Below are 9,777 nucleotides of genomic sequence, written 5' to 3' on the forward strand. Positions count from 1 at the left end.
GGTGAGGTCATCCAGAGGGAACAAATATTTCCTCACGGTTACGTGTGCATTCACAAAATGGATTGAGTGCCTCCCAGCACCCAACGACACGGCAGAGACAACTGCAGTGCTGTTGGTGAACCATGTGTTCAGTCGATGGGGACTCCCCCTGACCGTGGACTCGGATCGGGGAACCCATTTCACAGCTACAGTAATGGCAACCCTGTGGAATATGCTTGGGGTCAAGGCCCAGTTGCATATCTCCTACCACCCTCAATCCTCGGGCCAGGCAGAAAGGGCAAACCGAACGGTGGTTAGTATGCTCAAAAAGTTTGTCTCCACCAGCAGTAGGGACTGGGACATTAAGCTGCCCCTGGTTCTGATGGCCATCCGAGCCACGCCCCATTGCTCTACGGGGGTCCCACCTTTTGAGATGATGACAGGTCGGAAGATGACTCTTCCCCTACACTGTCTTTATGGGGTGGAGGACCTGAGCACGACGGGGGCTGCTACGGCCCATCAGTATGTGTCAGCAAGCACATCTGCAGGCAACCTTTGCTTTTGCCCAGAACAATCTGGGAAGGAGTGCAGAGGGTAGGAAAGCATACTATGACCGAAAGGCAGTTAACCAGGAACTCCAAGTAGGAGACAAGGTCCTGTACTTCCAATTTGCCAAACACACAGGGGTGGCCCGGAAATTCTTACCCAGTTGGACAGGACCCCACGAGATTGTCGATAAGGTATCACCGGTAGCTTATCGAATTCGGATTGAAAAAGGAAGGCAATCTCTGGTCTATAAGTGGGTGCATCGCAACCACCTCCGGTTGTATCGCCCACCTCAAATGGCGCCGGAGGACACAGAATAGGGTTAAAAGTCTAAACCCGATCAAGAGGGGGGTGCCCCTTTGTAGCTGCAGGTAGTTAGGTACTGTAGTGTAGGTCCTCCTAGGAAAATATATTCAAAATTATAGTGGAACTGTACCATGTGCCTCATCTGTGTTCCAGAATGGGAATCCTAAAACTGCCACGGCTGGTCCTGACAGTGCTGTGGATCGCTTCGACACAGCCCCTTGAAGTTGTGGAACCCGGTCCTCCTACCGGCATAGTCCTGCAGGACGCTCCCGGATTGTTGTTAACAAATTGCAGAACATATACTCAGCGAGTGTATGTGCGGCTGGACCCAAGTGATGTGTTTCGGAAGCACATCAACATGAACAGTAGGGTGTCCCATCATGGCAGGCAGTGGGCTAAGGATGCTGTATGGCATGCCCAGCTAGACACTATACACATGCTCCGCCAGCTGAGGAAGGCAACAGTCAGCCAGGAGGAGATGACAGGCCTCAGCCGCCCCAAAAGGTTCTTGGGGGGTCTGATTGCTGCGGCCTCCGCCGTGGGCTCGCTATTTTCAGCTGGTCTGTTTGCTGCTTACACTGTCACCCTGACCACCCTGAGAAGGCAGGTGTCTGGGTTACTTAAGGAAATGCCAGAAATTCAGGACAGGCTGTATCAACAGCAGCAGCGGCTGGAAAGCCTAGGGAAAACCTTACAGGGCACAATATTAGCAGTAAACCTTCATGCAGCAGTGTTAAATAACACCCTCCACACCGTGGGCAGGATTGTCGACGTGTTACAGTGGGATTATGCTTACGTGCAACAGGTCAGGATGCTGATGCAGGATTTGCTTAGGGAGCTTAGTGCCACGATAACTAGCTTAGCCATGGGACAGATTCCAACTTACTTGGTTCCACTGTCCTTAGTAGAAGAAGTACTTAGGACAACCACTTCTGAGATGGTGCAGCCATTACAGGTACATTTTGCATACTGTCTAGGCAGTGCCATTCCTATACATGTCAACCCTGAAGCCAAGGAAATAGGTTTCCTGTTGAACCTTCCCATCGTGAGTGGCAAGGATATCTATAGACTCAAGTCTATATCGAACGTTGGCTTCTGGAGGGGGGACATGCATGTGAAGTTGACCACCCCACCGCTCGTAGCTTACCAGGAGGATGATCCAAATTTGTATCTTGTTCCAAACCTGGAACTGTGTATATCAACCAAGGATATCCACTGGGTATGCCCAAGTAAGCCATTCCTTAGGGACACAACTCAGAGGTTGTGTGGTATCAGAAAGGGGGCTGCCACTGAAAAGTGTAAAGCCACAGTGACGAGCAAAAGTGAGGTTAACGAACCCCAGGTTGAGCAGGTGGGAAAGAAATGGCTGGTCAGCACACCACAGTTAACGGTTACAATAACATATGACAGGCATGATACAGCTACCGAAGTGCAGCTACCCAACCAAACAGTTTTTCTACAAGTTCCTGAAGGAGCGATAGTGCATCTCAACGATTTAGCACTGTATCACCTGGAGTCAGAACTATACGAAACGGAACTCGAGATTGTGGACGCTTTCAGAGGACACGGCATTGACTTGGATGAGAGAATCCAAGAGACAGTAAGTCTTGAGGGTGTACAGGTAGTCGAATTTGTTCTTAACGACACAAACTTAAAAACTACACTGGTAGGTCCCAAGCACAGTCGTTGTGGATCCTCTGGGGCGCTAGGAACAATAAACGTGGTCATCTTGACACTGCTGCTGGGTAGCTGGATCATGGCTGGGGTAATGTGTTGGATGCTGTTCTCTTGTATCAAAGCCTTGCGGGGTAGTTTGAATGAGACAAAGGGAGCAATGGTTTATCACCGAAATCAGGTAACCACTCCCAAACGTCTGCCTGCTGCAGAGCTATCCGATACTGATAGTGAACTGCCGGAAGTTTAAGGTCTAGAGCTAATGATGATGCCCAATGCCTCATTCCTAGGTACCTTATAACTGAGAGCAGGTATACGCAACGTTCTTTCCAACACTATTTCCTGTACAAATTCTCGAGAGGTAATGTGAATATTGGGTGGTAGAATCCACCGTGGTACAACAAACATCACTTAACTCTGTTTTTGTTTTGAAGGCAACAACGCCTCAGGACCTCGTGACCTTCAAAAAGGGGGGATATGTAGCGGCAATGCTTGTTAATAAGACAGAATTAAGCGTTGGTATGCTCCTAAAGGAGGCCCCATCTCACCCTCCATCTCTGTGGTGCAGCCACAGAGAAAGAATTCATGCAAGCTGATTTAAGATGTTTTTCTTTTGATAAGAAGCAAGCTCCCAGACGGGGATGCAATTAGCTAAGCCTGGCTATAATGATCAATGGTCATCCACTGGCGCCTATCTGTCTAGGGAGTGCCGAATGGACATCTGGACTGCATTTCTAAGTGTCAAGAGTAAGTGACTTATATCTCACCTTGACCAACCAATCAGGGACTGGCAGGGCGTGGTAATACCACGTGGGTCTCCAATGCCCGCCAAACTCTCAACCAATCAGCACACATCTGGGTCTTGATCAAAAAGGGAGCGCAAGCTCAGTTCTGGGCTCTCCTTGGCCATTTTCGCGCATCCTCAGAGACAATCACGTGACAACTGCTGTTGTCTGCAAAAGGACTTGGACTTTGTTCTAAGCGCGAGGCCGAGGATCCCGTACGTATTCAGAATTCTACCAACGTGAATGCTCCGCTTGATCAACGGCAGCCTACAGTTGGACCCTCGTCGACAACCTGAATAGCTTATTCAGAAGCAGCGCTGGACCGGGAACGAACCAGCTTCTTCCCAGGCAAAAGAGTGACTTGTGAGGACTCGCAGTCACACTCTGTGCATAGAGACTTTCTACTAGCCAGCCGGACTGCTGGTAGATCCCCTCGGAGCAACGACTGCCCTGCGCGCCGCAGTCAGATTCCTCCGGCCTTCCTACTCCGAGCTGCACCTCGACTGGTTGGCCGGTAGCCAGAGGACGCCGACACAACGCCCATTGGACAACCGCTGCAACAGAGCCTGTCAGCTGGTTTGGTGTTCGTGCCGGGAAATTCCAAATCCAAACACAGTGGATAAGTAAACCCCATGTTCTACATTGCGTCTCGAGAATTTAATTGTACCTCAACACAAGTTGTTATCAATTTAATTCATGAGTAATGTATTTACTTCCAAGTTTAGAGTAACAGTGGGTAATAACACTGATTAGCGATTTGGTAACCGAACGATATATATTGACATATATTCTCTGTTGTGTATCTCTTTGTGTTTGCATCTCTTCGAGATTATATACCTTGTATATTGATAACCCTCACAGTAAGGTCTGCCACTCGTATCCAGGCAGACTAGTATATGTTTGGTGCACAGTTTATATTAATAAATGTATCTCGTGTATTGAACCCGTGTGTGTGCGTTGTTAGTTGTTCTGACGATTGATTTTCTAAAAGCCCCAACGAACAACCTCGTGATTACTGCTACAATTGATAATTGTCTCAGTAAACCCATCAAACCACTACACTATCAAGACCAGCCATACACAGTACAGTTTATGTACATACAGTAATGTTTATGTTCCTAAATTAATATCGTTTATGACCTTCAGATGCGTTATGCTCCTCTTCTTTTTATGCTCAGCTACTAAAATTTCCCTTTAGTGGTAAAATTCCATATAAATATTCAAAACTAAGCGGATTGAAATGTGCACAGTAAAGACATTAGATGATGAAATCTTTTCACTACCAACCAATGCACCACGAGTGCCCCTGTCGGTCATTTTGGCCAGCCAATCACTTACCGCGGTGCCCTACGGTGCCCTGCGGGTTGGTTACTGTACCACGGGTTTTTACCGCTCATTTTGAATGGCTGCATCTGTAGGTTGTCTCTCGCAGTGTTCAGGAATTGCATTCCGAAACTGAGTCAGATCAAAAGTTGTAAGAAAAGCACCTATGGTGTCGGTTCGAACAGCTTTATTGATTCGATGTTAAAGGCCGGAAATGGGGCACAAGACACGCGACCGCAAAAAGCGTCGCCATCTGCTTCCAGCTGCAAAATGCCGTTTGCGGACGCTGAAGCATTTGAACTTGAACTTTATTGCCATATGTAACCGGTACTGGTACAATGGAATTCTTACTTACAGAAGGTCTCTCGATTGTAAAACAAGTGTAAAAAACAAGACAAAGTGCAAACAGTGCATCAAGACAATGTACAAACAAACAATAGACAATGTGCAAGTAAACATGTAGACATTTCTTTCCAAGGCAGCGGGTACAAGCGATCTCGCGTTTTAAAACCACCAGGAAAAGCAAAAAGGCACTTTTCCTTGCTTGCGCCGGCACACAACGACGTGAGGAGGACACCGTAGTCGGCAGGATTCGAACTTGCGCGGGGAGACCCCAATGGATTTCTAGTCCATTGCCTTAACCACTCGGACACGACTACAGCGAGTGCTGCCATTGCTGCGTTCTTGCTACAATCTCACATGGATCGCGAGGCGCCGGCGGAAACCTTTTTCAAAGTCGTTCTCTATTAAAAAAAAAACCTTTCCAAAATACAAGCCTTGCAGACAGACACACCTCAGAGGACTTAAGGGTTGCTTCATGTGGGAATGATAAAGTCTCCCCGTCCAGACAGGAAAATGGCACTTTGTTAGACACAAAAAAAAAATCAACAACAGACAAATGTCTACAAGCATTTTAGAAGCCGCTCTTGAAATAGCTCTTACATTCGTGTTAGACGCAGGAATCGCCTTTTTATTGACGCTCTTACAAACGCCATGGAAAGCAAAACAAAGCAAAGCAGAGCAGAACAAAACGAACAAAATAAAACCCTCATGTCCTGCACTTGAATATAATGCCGTTACGTGCCGAAGCGGTATTGGACGTCATCCTAGCACTGCAACCCGGGGCGTACGGTATATGGGAACGAGCACACGTCACGAATCGTCTCTAATCACTCCCTGCACTGTAAGGCGCCTTGAAGCGTGCACCCTCAACATTCATCTTTGCGCATCTGTGAAAGGTAAACTCTTGAGCAAACTCTGAACCAGACGCTCAAACTCCAGCTAGCATTAGGGGTAGCATTCCCACGCTACTTGAACACTTTGTTTACGCTCAGTGCTGGATTTTGGGAACTTTAGGACGAGTGGGACTTTTCTCCTATCTGTCAATTCGTTTTGTTTTGGAGACTCTTGGCTGTCTGTGTTGTATAGTGCAGCGTGAAGAAAACGTTTTCGAAAACTGTGCCGGCTCAAAAGTTGTAAGAAATCCTCTCCAGCTCTTTTAAGTCTCTTCAGTTTTGTCATTTAAAGTGAAACTAGATGTATAACTGGAGCCTCACTTATGCAAATGGTGAGGCTCCAGTTCGACATCTAGTTTTACTTTATATGACAGAAGTACGTCAGACTGCGCCGGACTGGGGGATCACTTCCGGTTATTTTTACCATCTTAAACATTTGAAATCCTCCCCTAGGCAATTGTGACACTTCATCTTGGCTCCACCTAGGACACTCTTCAATCTTCCATCACTTCTCTCTTCTCCCGCAACACTCTCGTCTGTCGGTAGTATGTGGCGTCTTTGCATTACCACCAATCTCACCACAGCAAGAAAGCAACAGGTTTTGGCAAGAGAGGAGGAGACTGCCTGGCCCGAACAGGGATCGAACCAGCGACTTTGGCGTTACTAGCACCACGCTCAAACCAACTGAGCTAACAGGCCTTGTTCCCACTGTCCTCTCTGTGCTGCAAAAAATGGAATTCAGCGAAGTTTCTTTTGTCCTTCTTTGAATAGAAAGCCCTGCAATTCAGTGTACGGGCTTTCTCGTGCTGTTTAATGGTTCTTCAAAAATTCAAATTCAAATCCTACACTGGCCTGAAGTGCCCCCCCCATTTCACAGCATTTTTCAGCTGATTTCAAATGTACCTAAAGGAGAAGCATTATTGAAGACCATCAATTACCAAGAGCTTTTGTCAAAGGTTTTGGTGGTCACTTTTAATGACCACAGAGAGCTATGACCTCGGTTTTACATCTCATCCAAAAGACAGCGCCTTTTTACCACACAGCGTCTCCGTCACTATACTGGGGCATTGGGACCCGCACAGACCTCAGGGTGAGCGTCCCACCGCTGGCTCCATTAACACCGCTTCCAGCTGTAAGCTTTGCTTTTCCCTGTAGGTCATCCTCATCCGGGTACTGACCTGGCTCACAGCTTCTAAGCTTCAGTGGGTTTTCAGTTGCGAGTTGAAAGGGGATGCAAGTGATGGAGCCGCTCGCTGCAAAAGCCACTGCATTGGCCAGGAATCGAACCCGGGCCTCCCGCGTGGCAGGCGAGAATTCTACCACTGAACCACCAATGCACGCTGCAAGAGTCTACAAAAAAGACGCTTTTTTACCACTCTGTGCTGGATGTTGGGTCCCAAGGGAACTTCTGGACGAGTGAGAATTTTCTGCTATCAAAATTTGGTTTCGGAGACTTTTGGCAGCCTACAGATGCAGCCATTCAAAATGCGCGGGCGATACCGCATTATTTTGCGGTACGCTGTACGCAGTCTACCGCAAGCTACCGGTAAATACCGCGAGTTACCGTAAATTCTCCTATAATACGACAAGCAAAATAATAGTATCCGGAATTTCCGCAAGGTGGAGCTAATAAAGCTCAACCTCTCATGTTTGAGCTGTGGCCATCAAAGTCTTTAACGAAGATATTACTAATAGTATTAATAATGAATGACCTTGGACAAGCTGTAAGTGTAAACTCAAAGTATTGCCCTGGTCAACATTCTTTTTTTCATTGACCGTCTTTGTAAAAGTAACACCACAGCATTTCGCAATCACGCATTTGTTTCCAATCATGCAAAGTACAGTAATTTTTGAGAATCGATTCACCATGCCTTTCACATGCTCATAAAAGAGATTGATTTAGGAACATAAACATATTACCGTATGAAAACTGTACTGTATACAGTATGTATATGTATATTTAATGTCTTAACTGTGCCCGTTTAAGTATTGAATATTCATATCTGATTTTACCACTGAAGGGAAATCTTAGTAGCTGAGCATAAAAAGAATAGGAGCATACTGCAACGCGTGTGAAGCCATAAACGATATTAATTTTGGAACATAAACATACAGTATATGGCTGGTCTCGGTACTTTAAAGAAAACATACACGAAACATGGTTTCATTATGACCAGAATCGGTCTTGAGATATTTTTAACTTGATTTACAGTATTTGAGAGGTATGTCTTAACACCGATACTACAGTGCTTAAGTACTGCTCACGTATATGTTTCTAGGTTTATATTATGCATTTCATACGGTCAAATTACTTTTGAGCAACTAATAAGAAGCGCGAAACGGTATGCGTTTTAGTTTCGTTTTGTGCTGGGACCCGTGGATTGATTAGAGATATCAAGTACATACAAGTCATTTTTTAAATGTTGTAGTTCGTCTTGAAAAAATGTTACGAGTACATCATCTATCAACAATTACACAGGTTCTGTTTCCATATTGCGGATTTTGGTTACGTAATATTATTTTCTAGATTTCACGTTGTGAATATATGATTTGGGCAAACAGAGCCGCAAAGAAGTACATTATGGGTTGTTGTTGTTTTTTTTGCAGTTTTATCTAGAACAAGCGATGCTTAAACCTTTGTCTGATTCTTGTGAAACTATCCACACGACAGTTACAGTACCTAGGAGTTGACTTCAGTGATGTCACTGATGGGATGTTTCTAAAAATCCATCCTCTGTAAAACGTCTTCTCTAGTTGTCCTGCATATGTATTCGCTAATGAAGCTGTGTGTTCTGAGCCTGGATCTCTACATTTCTGTATGAACCAGCTTAGAGGGCTAAAGACAGCTTGTGTTTAAATTGAGTGTAAGGCAATTTATGCTTCTAAAGTCATGGTCAGCATTTATTATTGTACTGTGCTGTAAACTTGTTCTGTGCCTAGTCACATTATTTTATAGCGTTTTTATAGTGTTATCAAATCCGGTGGCGCTGTGTGTTAGTTTCCTGACTCCCATGTCACATGGTCTGTGATTGAAACCTGTGAAACCGGTTTAATTCGTCACAGCCAGCACTCCGGCAGAGAGGGGGTTGTGCTCGTAAAGTAGAAGCAGGCGAGATTTCCAGCGAAAGACACCTCCCCCCCACCCTCATACGATTCGCATTGTAATTACACATTCTAATTGTATTACACATTGTACACATGCTTAAAAGAGAAGAGAGAAAACGCAAGCCTTCTTCAGGTGTGAGGGTCTTCTGCTCAGAATGAAACGCTAAAATGTAATGTAGGCTCTGAATGGGTTCAATTATGATTTGGGCTTGATTAAGGTCGCTGCCTTTCATCTAAAACCCTACTTGAATCCTTCTAAACTAAAAATCAGTGTTAGTGAGTTCTAAATAAAGAGGTATCCAGGTAACAGTGAAACGGGCGGACAGTCTGGGGAGATCGCCCGTTTTCCATGTAAATAGTTCCCTGGTTCCGCACCCCTTGGTGTTTCTCTCGCTCTCTCTCGGGTCACCTGATCATTAGCTCGAAAGATTTCAGTGCTTTGTGTATATTCTAATGGTAGTGGGGGCAGGGTGTGTGGGAACAGGTTTGGTTGAAATTGCATTGGAGATCTATGTTCTTCACACCTGAAACATTTTCTCTGAAAGCATTTTCTTCGCAGTTTAACCGATCTTGTTACAGCATGTTACAGTTTACTATTATTAACCATATTAATTTTAAGTGCTTAATGCCATTTTTTGACCAGGCACGAGTATTCTTAAGTCCATATCTTCGCAAGGGAATCAGTGCGAATTGCAATACTAATTAAATTAAAACTACTAACTACTAACTAATACTAATTAAAACAAACCAGAAACGTGTTGTTCTGTCTAATGACATTACAAGTGGAAAGATTACAGATTTTAATCGTCTTTAATTTTGTTACG

The 9,777-nt window shown here is 45.2% G+C and overlaps 1 non-coding gene across 1 annotated transcript; it reads right to left on the bottom strand.

The window, feature by feature from the left end:
* Nucleotides 1-7,114: 7,114 nt before the first annotated feature.
* trnag-gcc (transfer RNA glycine (anticodon GCC)) lies at nt 7,115-7,185 on the bottom strand. The gene has a single exon. It is a non-coding gene; the product is annotated as a tRNA-Gly (tRNA).
* Between the last annotated feature and the right edge of the window lie 2,592 nt (nt 7,186-9,777).

This window comes from Atractosteus spatula (assembly GCF_055471065.1).
Source record: "Atractosteus spatula isolate fAtrSpa1 chromosome 16 unlocalized genomic scaffold, fAtrSpa1.hap1 SUPER_16_unloc_2, whole genome shotgun sequence".
NCBI lineage: Eukaryota > Metazoa > Chordata > Actinopteri > Semionotiformes > Lepisosteidae > Atractosteus > Atractosteus spatula.